Source organism: Felis catus, chromosome A3, assembly GCF_018350175.1.
Source record: "Felis catus isolate Fca126 chromosome A3, F.catus_Fca126_mat1.0, whole genome shotgun sequence".
NCBI lineage: Eukaryota > Metazoa > Chordata > Mammalia > Carnivora > Felidae > Felis > Felis catus.
The window spans coordinates 46,932,678-46,946,004 of record NC_058370.1 but is presented as its reverse complement, the minus strand read 5'-3'; the positions used below and the strand labels follow the sequence as shown (position 1 = coordinate 46,946,004).

General features: G+C 42.0%; 1 long non-coding RNA gene across 3 annotated transcripts in view; it reads right to left on the bottom strand.

The window, feature by feature from the left end:
- Positions 1-396: 396 nt before the first annotated feature.
- The window catches only part of LOC109498582, a 53,550-nt gene continuing 40,619 nt past the window's right edge, over positions 397-13,327 (bottom strand). For 2 of the 3 annotated variants that reach the window (XR_002740823.2, XR_006594929.1), the window contains 3 exons: positions 11,012-11,101; positions 4,611-4,704; positions 397-615 (listed from right to left, as the gene is read on the bottom strand). This is a non-coding gene — a long non-coding RNA (uncharacterized LOC109498582). Of the gene's footprint in view, positions 616-4,292; positions 4,443-4,610; positions 4,705-11,011; positions 11,102-13,327 lie in introns of all 3 variants that reach the window. The other variant, XR_006594928.1, reaches the window with a different exon arrangement.

Genomic DNA, 13,327 nt, shown 5'->3' with positions numbered 1-13,327 from the left:
CATCCTAAATATGGGACTTACGGAAGTACTACTCCAGACGTGGTCAACCAGCCCATACAGTGGGGTGGTCAGATTTCTGAATTTGACTGTTAGGTCTTTATTAATTCAGGCAAAAGCACACTTGCATTGGGGCAGACCATCACATTTTTGGCTCAAGACGTGCTCACAACCAACAGAACCCTCTTGGATGTTTCCGGGACACCAGTGTTTCCATTCTGGACTCACAGGACCAACTCACTATCGCCATTATGTTCTGACAGCCTATTGATCCCTGTTACAGTTCACCTTGTAGTTTTCTGTCTTTCTGAAGTCAATGAAACCCTTTGTAATATTACAAAGTTTATTATAGTTTATAATATTACAGTTTATTTTCCAGATGACAGAATGGTGTGAGAATTGAGTTTTGTAGCCTGATAAAACCAGAGCGTAGAGGGTTGGAATATTTTATTCATATCATTCCATCATGGATGCCATTAGTTTTCTAATGCATTTGTGGTAACTCCAGGCTTTCGAAGGGGAAGCATGGGCCACTTCAAGGCAGGAGAGGCTAAAGATGCATCTTCTACTCACCTTAACAGAAACAACCTGGATCCCATTTTTGTGTACTTCAGCATTCTGCAGGAGATATGATATAGAAAAAAACAAGGACTGCACCAAGTGAATTTTACAATGCACTCCCTTATTTACACTTAAAAGTCCAAATCCCTGCTCTCTTTTCTTGCAGGGCTGGGACGAGGGCATGTCTTTTCTTTTTGATTGTCCCCTGCTCCATGCCCTCCAGCCTCTTTTGCATCTGTGATTTCTTTCTCTAAGCATCTTCTTCTTAACTACTCTGTGTCTTCACCCAAGTGCACCATATCTATTTCCCAACACTTATTTTCCTAATCCCTCTGTAGGACCTCTTAAAATATGTAAGTAATGAATCACTAAATTCATCTCCTGAAACCAACATTACACTATATGTTAATTAATTCGAATTTAAATAAAAACTTGGGAAAAAATCCAGCCACCAGCCCTGCTGCCTGCTACTAGATCTTTCTTGAAACCTCTCCTCTCCCACAACCTACATGCACATGTATTACTACAGGAGTGGCCCATGTTTCAATGTCGTCACAGGTACCTGAATGCTTTACAAATTTAGGATATATCCACATAGCCTAAGCCAGGCAAACTTGTGATTTGGGGCATCTATCTATAATGTACTACATTGGACCATGTAAAAATTACCATTATGTAGATAAAAAATGCACTATAGTTTTGTAAGATGTACAGATAAAGGGTAAAGGTATGATTAAAGTATACATATAATCTTTATTAATTCTCACAATGGCATGTTTTATAAAAATGTATATTTTTTCAATAAACATTTTAATTAAAAATCATCAAATAATTTCACATGATCCAACCTAATAGCATCTTAAAATGTTCAAAACAAATGAATTTTTTTTCTCCTTGTGGATTGTTCCATGTGCTATAAAGTCCCAATTCAGACAGCCTGACTTTACGAACTCTAAATAATTTATAAAGATAGAGAATTTTTTAGGAATAAGTAAACTTGATCATACAGTAATTAAGTTTAAACATTTAGTAGAAGTATGGAATTTACTCAGTGCCAAATTCTTTTTACAAAGAGCTTCCCTTAAAGGATTTTCATTTTGTTTACAGATATGTTTTTCTCATGTGTTACATAATTTGTAGGACACAGGAATCAAATGTCAATTGCATGACCCTAGCTTGGTTTTGGATAAAAGAATCTAACCAATTTGTTTTTATTGACTTATTGTTTGTAAATTTAAAGATTAAAAAATTGACTGTGGATTGGGTCAAGCCATGGATCAAATGTTCAAGGCAATTACAGGTTCTCAGTGTAAATGGAACATTAAGGTCGTATAATCTGACCACACATACCTTTCCTACAACACCTCCAGAGCATCTCAAACCATCCTTGGACACTTTCAACTGCTAGAAGTGTGCTTTATTCCTCATAATAAGGGTAGTACCTATCACCATAAAACTTTAATTCGCTATTAACTACTCCTTGAGTCAAAGAAAGTTAAGTTCAGAACTCTCTCCCTATCAGGCTTGTGAATAATCCTGCACAGCCATCCTGTTCCCTTTATTTTAACTCTTGGCCAAGTCCAGGGCTTCCTAAGTTCCTAATCATTTCTAATATGGCAGGACATTCAGTTTCTTCTTGTTTTGCTCATTCTTCTGGGATCGGTTCCTGTCTGCGTTTGTTCAGTTAAATGCACAGCCTGGAGTCCCAGCTGTGGTCTAAGCAGTGCACTGGCCCCTCCATTTGCCTAGACACTATTTATAATTAATCAAGACTGAGATGATCATACCTGATATTCTTGGCTTTAGCACTCAAATTGCAAATTAACTCTTCCAAATATAACTTTAAAACCAAGATCACCTCCCCTTTTCCCTCCTCTCTTCCATTTTCAGGCCTGCTGTGAGCTCTTGATAGTTAAAAATGATCAATAACAAGAGGAAACAACTTGGTCCAAATTTGAATGTCACCAGTACATCTCATGCCCTTATACACTTCTAGGAATATTGCACACATAGGCAGTTACACAGAACATATCAGACCTGGACCCTCCCGTTTATCTTCTATGATTTTCAGGTTCAGATTTCTGATTAGTATAGAGGAGATCAAAAAACTCTTTGAAGAAAACAGTTTAGTCAGTGACCAGCATGATTGCAAGATGATAGAGATCATTCCTGAGCGTTTTCCATGGTGGGAGGGGAATGCCAGCCTTTCTCTCGAATTATATAGCGAGACAAACAGTTCTTATTATTTCCAGACAAACAATGAGGCAAACACTGGAACAAGTTAAGGTTCCTAAATAACTACGTTATAGAGATGAAAGGACACTAAGCAGCAAGATGACGGGCCAGGCAGTTCTGGTAGGGCCAGTGGGTGCCCGGTGCCCTGGGGCACTGCCCACCCTGACCTGCCCAGTGGGATGCTGGATGTTATGGTGGAGCCTGATCACAGCTCTGGTGCTTTCCATCCCTGAATTAGGAGTTCCAATCTCAGGTGTTCTTAGGGGTTGAACTCCTCGGACCCATGCAGCCCTGCTCTTCTTCAGGTGCTCCCTAAAGTCCTCACCCCAAGCTTCACTATCTAACCAACCCCATCTCTGGAAAGCTCAGATTTAACTTTCTGTTAAGTAACATTTGGAAGGCATCAACATACAAACCGTGTCTGGGGACTTGAATTCTAAGGAAAGCATTCCCTCTTTTTCAGCAGGTGGCACTGTTGCAGTAAGGCTGTTTTCCTTCTGGTTTCCTGAGAAACCAGGGGAAGCAGCAAGTCTTAACCATATAGCATATTTAATTCAAAGATCTGATTTAAAATAAAAGTAACTGCCTTAACCAAATGATGAAATTATTTGCACCCAAAATGGGACAAACCAACTTCACGTGCCTCTGGGTAGGATGTGCTGGGGCAAGCTACCTCATGTGGTATTGTCAAAAATGCATAACTTGAACCTAATCTTAAGGAAACAGACAAACCTAAAGTAAGGAACTTTCTACTCAATAACTGGCTAGAACTCTGTAGGACGATGAAGAATCGTTAAGGTATTGTTCCAGATAAATGGAACTAAAACACGTAATAACTAAATGTCATGAATGATCCCTGATTGGATCCTGGACAAAGAAAATAAAACCGCTGTGCAGGGCACTGCCAATTATTGGAACAAATGGCAAAATCTAAATGTGGGTTATTCTGATCATAGGACTGTGAGCAGTAAGAGAAAACCCCTGGTTCTTAAGAAATGCACACGGAAGTAAATGGAAGAATAAGTGTCATAAAATCATGTCCTCAACTTATTCTCAAATGTGTGGGAAAAAATATATGGTTTTGTATATTTTGTATGTATTAAGATTTTATCAAAATTTAAATTACAGGGGTGCCTGGTGATTCAGTCGGTTGGGCATCCAACTTTGGCTCAGGTCATGGCCTCAGAGTTCATGGGTTTGAGCCTTGCATCAGGCTCTGTGCTGTCAGCGTGGAACCTGGAGCCTGCTCAGATCATCTGTCCCCCTCTCTCTCCGCTCCCCCTCATTCATGTGTGCCCTCTCTCTCTCTTTCTCTCTCTCCCTCTCTCTCTAACATAAATAAACATTAAAAAATTTTAAATGACAAAAAAGTCACATTTTCCCACCTCCTTACTCACCTTCTCCAACCTACTGAAACATGCATCCCCAAAATCAGTCACACTGAGAATAACTGTCATGTCAGTCTTTCAGCAAGTGTGTGAATTGTTTTCCTTACTTACTGTTCCCCTTTGGTTCTCCAGGTTGTCAGTATCTTCAGAACCGGCCCCTGGGATGTGGTTTGCTCAATGATGTCATCCACTGCTAAATCTTTTACTCTCTTAAATACTTTTTGTCAATTCATTTCCAGTAATAGTTGTATGCTCAGTTTACTTAAACGTGAGAACATATTTGTAAAACATAAGCAGAGTATATCAAATCATACAAGTTATGATTAGAATGATTAGAAATTATCACTCAAATATTGTCCCATCCCACCCCACCCCCACCTTTTGGCTGATGAAGAAAAGGAATAAAATAGAATCACAATGAATACTTACTCAAATTCCCAAGGTTCCAAATGTGCAGACCAGGTAAAATGCCCCCAATTCGTGTCCTGGGTCCTCTACATTGTCCCTTACTTTGTTTCTCACACTTGGGAAATAAAATGATACAAGGTCAGTTGCCAAGGACATGAAGCCATAGAACAATATGATGTAAATCCTATTTAATGACATTTGAAATATTGTATTATACTAAAATTAACATACACAAAATTTACCTAAGTTTTCAAACATAAAAAGAACCGGCTTGAAAGACAGTTCAAACTTGTCAGGGTAACCTGAAATTGTATGTACCCTCAGTGCCCCAGGAGTAAAAGCTCATTGTCCTTCTCTGCCCTAAAAGTTCTCAGTTAGAAACACTAAAAGGCCCTGGGACCATATAACCAACAGAATGGGACTTCAACCGATGATTCAATCTGCAGAGCTCCTCTTTGGAGGGCAGCATGCTAAGCCCTCCTGAGTCTCCAGTGCACCAGCAAGAGCCCCCCATGCTACTAACAAAACCAGATTTTCAGTACTTAGAGGCACTGCCTGAGTGGCATTTTCAGGAGTTTGTGTGACCAGGAATGGAAGGAAGGGCCTTTTCCACGACAACTAGCTTTGTGTGTAAAATGCCTGCCATCACCACACACACACACACACACACACACACACACACCTGCGCTATATTTTCCCCTCTCTGGTCTGAGGTATTTGAAAACCTGGAGCTTGTCAGGCCCGGCATGTTGGAAATCCAGAGGGGCTTCCCCTGCTAATCTTTAGGCAAATATTTTCTCTGCTCCGCTGACTTCATGGTGAGTTACCAACCTTGTGCCTCCGTGACGAATTGAAGCAAGCCAACTTGGGCGGCAAGGGCACCAGTGCTTTCCATTAGCAGGGAGCCTTTCCATGGACTGTGGTGGGGTCTGCCCTGGTCTCCGTCTCCCTGCCCCAGCTTCCCAGATGGGAAAGGACAAAGAGCTCCTGCCACCTTCAGGGTAAACTAGGCAAAGACCATGGGAGAAGGGCAGTCCTGTAGAATGGATGATCTCCACTCATGCATCAGAGAAGGCTGGTGCTCGAGGCATGCTGTTCTTACTTGTTCCCTGCCTGCCTCTTAAATTTTGAATATAAGAAACAGGAAACTGCTGGCCCCTCATGGTTTCTGCAGTTACTCTTGGTCTTTATGGCTGGCCTACTCACTGAGTTAGACCAGCCAGGCTTCTGAACTGGAGAACCTCACACTTCGGCTTCTTGGGTGTTTTGACTTAGCTCTCTATTTGAAATGGTCTCTTATATTTCCACTATGAAGTGCTTCTATACACACAGACACACACACACACACACACACACACACACACCTGTCCTGCCTCCGCTCTCCCACCCCTGCCTGGGTTACTAACTGACAGAGACTCTCACTGCCTCCTCCACCCCCAAAATCATCCTACTTTCCAGCCATTAGGAAGCATATCTTACAATGCCAAACAAATTCTTTCAGGCGTTCTGGTAAGCAATTTTGTTGCCACCGTTACCAACACTTTGCTAAATCAAAGGCATGGTTTAATCTGACATTGGCAACCTCTGTTTCTACCATACCACTCCCACAGGTACCAGCCTGAATTCACGTTGTAATACCACAAATAGGGGTGGGGAGGGGGGTGTTGGTGGCATGTGTTTGTAAGACCCCAAAGTGGAAGAGACTGTGTCTCAAATTGGGTAATCCCCAAAGCAGTCCTAAAGCAGGGCTTGGGGGCAGGTATTGATTTGAGAAGTGATCCCAGTTACCTGGAGTGGAAGACTTGGGAAACATGACAAGGAAGGAGACAATGCCAGTAAAGAGGGTATTAATCATAGTGCTGCTGCTGTGAGCAGTTGGGGCTCAAGGCCCTCAGGATAGCACATACCTCAGAATAAGTAGAACACAATTCAGTTGTCCCACCAGGAGGCTTCAAGGAAGCTAGGGGTGTTATCCTCAACTACCATCTGTTAGTGCCTTAGTGTTGTTCCAGGGCTGAGGTGGGCCCTGCCTACAAACCAGTGGAGAACTTGCCGGTTGGCAGGGAAGAGAGATCAAGAAAGACAGAAGAGACAGAGGTCAAGAAAACAGAACAGCCTTGTCTTGGGGGCCTGAATAGGTGGCAAGACCCAGAGTTCTTCTGATTCTTTGGCATGATATGAAATTAGCAAAATTTAAAAAGGCTTCCAATGGTATTTAGATAGATGAGCTAGTGAGACCGCCCCCACCCCCCCGCCACAGAGCCTCGAAGCACCCCAGTGGTCCTGGTAAAGGCCAGTCACCACTTCTCCAGGCAGCTGAGGACATGTGGAAGTAACTGATAGAAATGAACTTTAAGAGTCCTTAAAGGCATGAAGACTAGAACAGAGCCAAACCTATGTGGCAGGAGGCTTGAAGTCATCATGAGGCCATAGGCATATTGTTGGATGCTGCTAGAAGGGATGCTGACAGTGAGGATACAAACAGGCACTGTTGCTCAGCAACTGCAGTGGACAGGCGCTTGCCATTGGCCAGGTCCTCACATCCCGCCCCTGGGAATTGGTGCCTTGTAAGTTTCCTGGAATTTAAACACTGCCCCAGAGAGACAAGCAGAGGTGGGAGAGGAGAGGACCAAATCAATGGAGATTACCTAAAATGGGTTGAGATTAAGCGCTTGTTACTTGATAAAATGAGGTGTCAAATCAAAGTTAAACTTAGTACTAGAAAAATAAAGTTCCCTTTTTTTCAGACCTGGATTTGGGGCCTGAAAAACTCATTCCTGGGGCACCTGAGTAGCTTAGTTGGTTGAGTGTCTGGTTCCTGATATCAGCTCAGGTTATGATGTCACAGTTTGTGGGATTGAGACCAGGGTCGGGCTCCGTACTGACTGTGCTGAGCCTGCTTGGGATTTTCCCCCTTTCTCTCTCTCAGTCTCTCATAATAAATAAATTAACATTTAAAAAGTTACAAAAAATTCATCCTTACTATACCTGAAATGGTACTACTTTCTCTCTTTGGTCGTGAATTTTACCAGCTCAACTACATTTGAGTTTTTTTGTTTGAATTTGGTTGGCAGTTAGGTTAGATTCCCCTACCTTGAGACAAGGTGGCAGTACTTAACTTGGGAGTGATCCCTGTAACCACTCATAAAGTAGTATGAAAATGAAACAGAAGGGAAGATAACAAATAAAGGGTGTAAATCAAACCTGTTTCTACATTAATCCTGCTGAAGACCTCTGAGAGACTGTGTCAAACATGCCTCAGCACTGCCATATCCACCAATCACATTGGCAAATCCACTTATTCCCAGAAGTTATTGTCTGAGGGCTGCTCCTGGCAGACAAACGTGAACTCCACAGCCTTTCTGGCCTGCCCCAAGCATGGGCTAAGAAGCTCTGGTGCAGTTCCAGCACTTGAGGTAAGAAGCCAGCAATGATGCAGAAGGAGCATGTGTCAAGGGGGTGTGGATGGAGCACTGGCAGTATCAACACTAGTAAGGCAAAGCATATCCTATTAAAATGGCAGAGCACATAGAGGTCATCCCCTGGATGTCATAGCATCAGTTTACTCTAGGTGTGTTTTCTCCCCACCTTCAGATTCAATGTGGAAAAATGAGAAAAAAAAAAAAAAAGAAATCACCAGGGTAACAAATCCCAATCCACTCTGCATAGTCTTATATGACATTTTATTCCACCAATGAACCGTGTGGCCACAGTGAGAAATGGTACTTGGAGCCTGATTCAGGGAACATGAGGAGGCCACTTTTGCATTCTAAGGGGTAATTCACTAGAGTTACAGAGCAAAACATTTGGAAATACACAAGGTTAATAATCCCCCACTTAAGGCTTCCCTTGACCTAGGGCACCTTCATGGCTCAGTCGGGTAAGCGTCAACTCTTGACATCAGCTCAGATCATGATCTCACAGTTCGTGAGTTTGAGCCTCACTTTAGGCTCTGCACTGACAGTACCTGCTCTCTTTTCCTCTCTGCTCCTCTCCTCTTCTCTTCTCTCTCTCTCTCTCTCTCTCTCTCTCTCTCTCTCTCTCTCAAAATAAATGAATAAATAAGCTTAAAAAAAAAAAGACTTCCCTTGGCTGGCAGGACACAATCCACTAGAGGTATCCCTCCAATGTAAATGGAAGATTCAAGAAGTCACACTCACTGAACTTGCCCAGCTTGAAGTCTCAGGAGAGACTTTATCTGATAATTTATCTTTTGTGCTTATGACACTAAACATAGCCTCCATAAGGTCTATGTAATGCAGGGCTGTTTATCATTGAGTCTCAAACCCAGCCCCTTTGAGGACTCCTTGTCTTGCTTGGCCAATCTGCAGAATATAAAACTGGCCCCATGTGTCTTAGAGCTTTCTCTGCTCTTGCATTTGGGACTTTATTCTCTGCTGGCTTTCCTCTCTATGTGCCACCCTCTGATGGCTTTCTGAGTTTCTCCACCACCTCAGCCTGATCTTAGTACTAAGACTTTGTCCCCAAGCCTTGTTTCTTTTCACTTGACTTTTTCTCTTTGGTCTGTTTCCGTCATCTATACTCCAGATTATAACCATTGCCCATAGACTAATGACCCCCCCCCACTTTATCCTCAGCTCAGAATTATGTTCCAAAGTGTCTGCCAACCTTCCTAGCATAGGCACACATCTCATTTTATTACCTTGCCCTCCACAGCTTCCCTTCCCTCTATCCTTGTCTGATCAGCAAGAATGGGGCATTGTCCCCCGTGCCTCCATCTCTCCACCCAACCACTCGGGCCCTGAGCCCCATGATTCTATTGCCATGAAGTTTTTCAGTGCATCTGCCCCAACTCACTTCTCACTGTGATTACTGTGATGACCTCCAAAGCCATCTCCCTCATCTGGCTTCATCTTTGCTCCACTCCATTGTCCACACATCTCCAGGTTCTTTCTAAAATGTAAGGATAGTATGCACCTCTTCTGCTTAAAACTGTTGGTGGCTTTGGCTTTCTGGCCCCAGTCTGTCTGCCTCCTCCCCATTTACTATATAAGATTGGGAACTACCTCTCTGCCATCTCTGTCTGTCTCTGCCTGTCTCTCTCACTCTCTCTCTTTTCCTGTGTCTGTCTCCTTCTCTCTCTCTCTGTCACACACACACACACACACATACACACACACACACACCTCCACACCATTGTCCCTGAGGTTTTCAGTCTAATGCGCTGGTCCTTCTCTTTGCCCTTATTCTATATCCAAACCTCAAGGCTGATCTCACTTGTTGCCTCCTGGGGAAAGCATTCCCAGACAAACTCTCTAACTCTTCCAGAGTTAATGAGATGCCTCTTTTTAGTGCTTCCATAAGATCCTTTACATATTTTAAGGAATCTCTATGACATGCTACTGCAATTGGCTGTTTAATTGTGGTCATGTTGTGATTCCATCTCAATTTTCCCAGCCTATAGCATAGCACTGGGCACAGGGTTGGAGCCTCAAAATGTTTGATGAATAAATGAAAAAAAATCAATGAATGAATGCCACCCGATAGTTCCATGCATGGACATGCAGAGACTGACAAGGGGCTACATGCATGTTCCTCACCCCTTTTCATTCCTGCTAGAACCTGCTCAAAACATCTAAGACTCAGGACTGACCCAGGCCTCTGGAGCGCCTCCCAAGCCTGCTCTGAGTAAGAATCAGCAGGAATGCTGTCTGCCTCGACTATGGAAGACTTCACAAGTTCCAGAAAATTGATTTTTCCAGGCCTGCATGGCTTGGCATAAAATCCAGACAGATTTTTATTGAATCTGGCCCTAGATGGCTAGATTTTTGACCTTAGCAATGTGGCCCATAGATTCAACCATGAATACTTTGTCTTTTCTCATTTTCACCACACGGGCTGGCTTTCACAGATTGGCCAGTAGGTTCAGCCATCATTGTTTTCTTCCCCGGGCATCTGTTTCCCTGTTCCTGTGGCATCTATAATTGTGAGTAAGCTGTGGGTGCATTTTTGAGGAATGGCACGGTGGCATGTGCTGCAGGAAACGAGTGCCCGCTGGTGCTGAGTTGCTGTTTATGTTTGCCAGTGGTCCCTGTAATTGGAAGGCTGCATTGCCTTGCAATTATGCAAAGGGTAATAAAAAGAAAATTAGGGAAAACATGTGAGTATAACATCAGATCTAGACCACTGATACTTTGTAATTTTACACAAATACAATACAGATTTCCACCCCCCCCCCCCCAAATCCACTCAACTGTAGTGAATACCAAACAGAGAGAGCTCAGAAAGCTTAAAACCAGGCACAAATGAATATCGAATCTTTCGGTCTTTGAACATGATACAGTCCACCATAAGCACCAATTCAATTAAAACAGAAACCATAGGTCATCATTTCTTTTGATGAAAAGCATTAATTAAGAGGACTCAGAAGGCAGCATGCTTTCTACAAGGAAAGCAGATACCTTTTAGTGCTGTAGGGATTCCACCACATCTTATGATTGTCTCTGCAGTATACCTCATGCGTTCAGCCTCCACTGCTCAGACACTACCTACTGTAGAAAGGAAAGAAAAGAAACTCTCTCATTCTGAGAAGATGCAAGGCTCAACTTTTTAAAAAGGAGAGAACAATCTGAACATCCATCTTATCAAAATAAAAACTGAAAATTAAGGTTTTAGCTGACAGTCTGTCCCCTGTGGATTCAGCAAAATAATATCATTGAAAGAGGTTATTTCTTGGCAAGGGCCTGAATCTTATTAGCAAATAAGATGAATTATAAATTACCTAGCATTTCTTACAGTAGGTATTTTGTGAAAATTTATTTGTTTAATTTAACTTAGCTCTCTTTTATATTATACTTTATGATATGAAATCCCATTGGAGGAAAAAGATATACCTATAAGTGTTCTATTAAAAAAAGTTGTTTGTTAGACAGCATCTCACTGCCTGCTTGTATGCTTACATACATTTCCAACATTCCTACAGAATTTTTTTTTCTCTTGCTGTACAATTGTATGATTTTCAGGATAGTTCCATAGCTAAGCATAAAAAACAAAAGCTATTCATTACGGTCCTTTTCAGTGATACTGGTCAAGGTTTTAATGTTCTCATTTATTATGCTGATGGGGCAAGAAGTGCCTCTGTCATTATCTATGCATTTGTTTATACTTAAAATATTTATTTTTACAAAAATAGCAAATATTTATTTGTACTGATTTATTGCTCTGGTGGCTTTCTCTCCTCAACACTGTCTTCAAGAGTAACACATGGAACTCTGAAGAATGGCTCTGTCCTGAGATGGTGGGCTGCTTCCTCTGGCTGTGATGCTCTCCTTTCTGGAGGAGGCATTCTTGACCTCTTTAACTCCCACCCACATCTTTTCCAGAATTTTCCTTCTATGAACCAGAATAAGGAGAAGAGGCCAGCCTCACTGGGCTCAAGCCTAGTTCTTGAACTCTACAAGCAAGTTAGTTGCCTGCCCCTAGAACCAACTGGAAACTAACCTAGATGAAGTGCGACCCTAACATTTTCTTGGCAGTCTGTAGGGCTTCTGAACTCCTTTAGACTTAACGTTCTTAGCATCTGGACTGGTTTAACTTTCCCTCAGCAATGTTTGGATACTTTAATGGATAGGAAGTGCCTTCTCATTTTCTCTCCTTTGGGGAACCAAGACTCACACACAGATTTTCCTCTCAGGTTTGAGTGAGAGGCCTCAAGTCAAAGCCAGGGTTTCTCTTCCTCTGAAGCATGCACGTTGCCCAAAGTCCAGGAATGTGTCTCTGGTGAAGGTGGAGGGCAGCACTCAGCTCTGATGTATGTACAGCATTTAGGGAAATGGGCGCCCACCTTCCACTCACAAGGCCCCTGATACAGGTGTCAAGGGGAGAGGGGAGCATGAGATTAGACTTCCTGCTTCATTATAATTATTTTTAAATTTATGATTCTTGTCCCTTTCAGTTTTGAAGGGGTGTTCTTAAAAGTATTTTTCTTGGCTACCAGCTAAGGTTTGTTGAAAACCAAAGCCAAAGTTAGGGAAAAATTTAGAGGATAGGGAAGTATATGTCCTCTTGGGGCCAGTAATACTCATTTCCCGCTCTTGTGTAGAGGCTAAAGACAGAGGACGTTTCAGAGTTGATCGTCTTCAGCCATCAAAGATGGCCAGCGTTGGCAGATGGATTAAAACATCTAACAATGATTTCAAAAATGGACAGAGGACCTGAACAGACATTTTTTCAAAGAATAGATACAAATAAATGGCCAACAGTGACTTAAAAAGATGCTTAACATCACTCATCATCAGAGGAATGCAAACAAAAACCATAATGAGCTATCACCTTACATCTATCAGAATGGCTAAAACCCAAAACACAAGAAACAACAGGTTTTGGCAATGTTGTGGGGCAAAATGAACCTCATGCACTGTTGGTGGGAATGCAAACTGGTGCAGCCACTCTGGGGAACAGTATGGAGGTTCCTCAAAAAGTTAAAAATAGAACTATCCTACTATCCAGCAATTGTACTACTGCTATTTACCCCAAAAAAATGAAAACACTAATTCAAAACCATATTTGCACTCCTATGTTTATTGCAGCACTAATTACAATAGCCAAGTTATGAAAGTAACCCGTGTCCATTGATAAATAAATGTATATAAATGATGTAGTATAAATGTATACATAATGGAATAATATATAACATAATATAAATGTAATATATAACATATAGTGAATATTACTCAACCACAAAAAAAGAATAAAATCTTGCCATTTACACCAACATG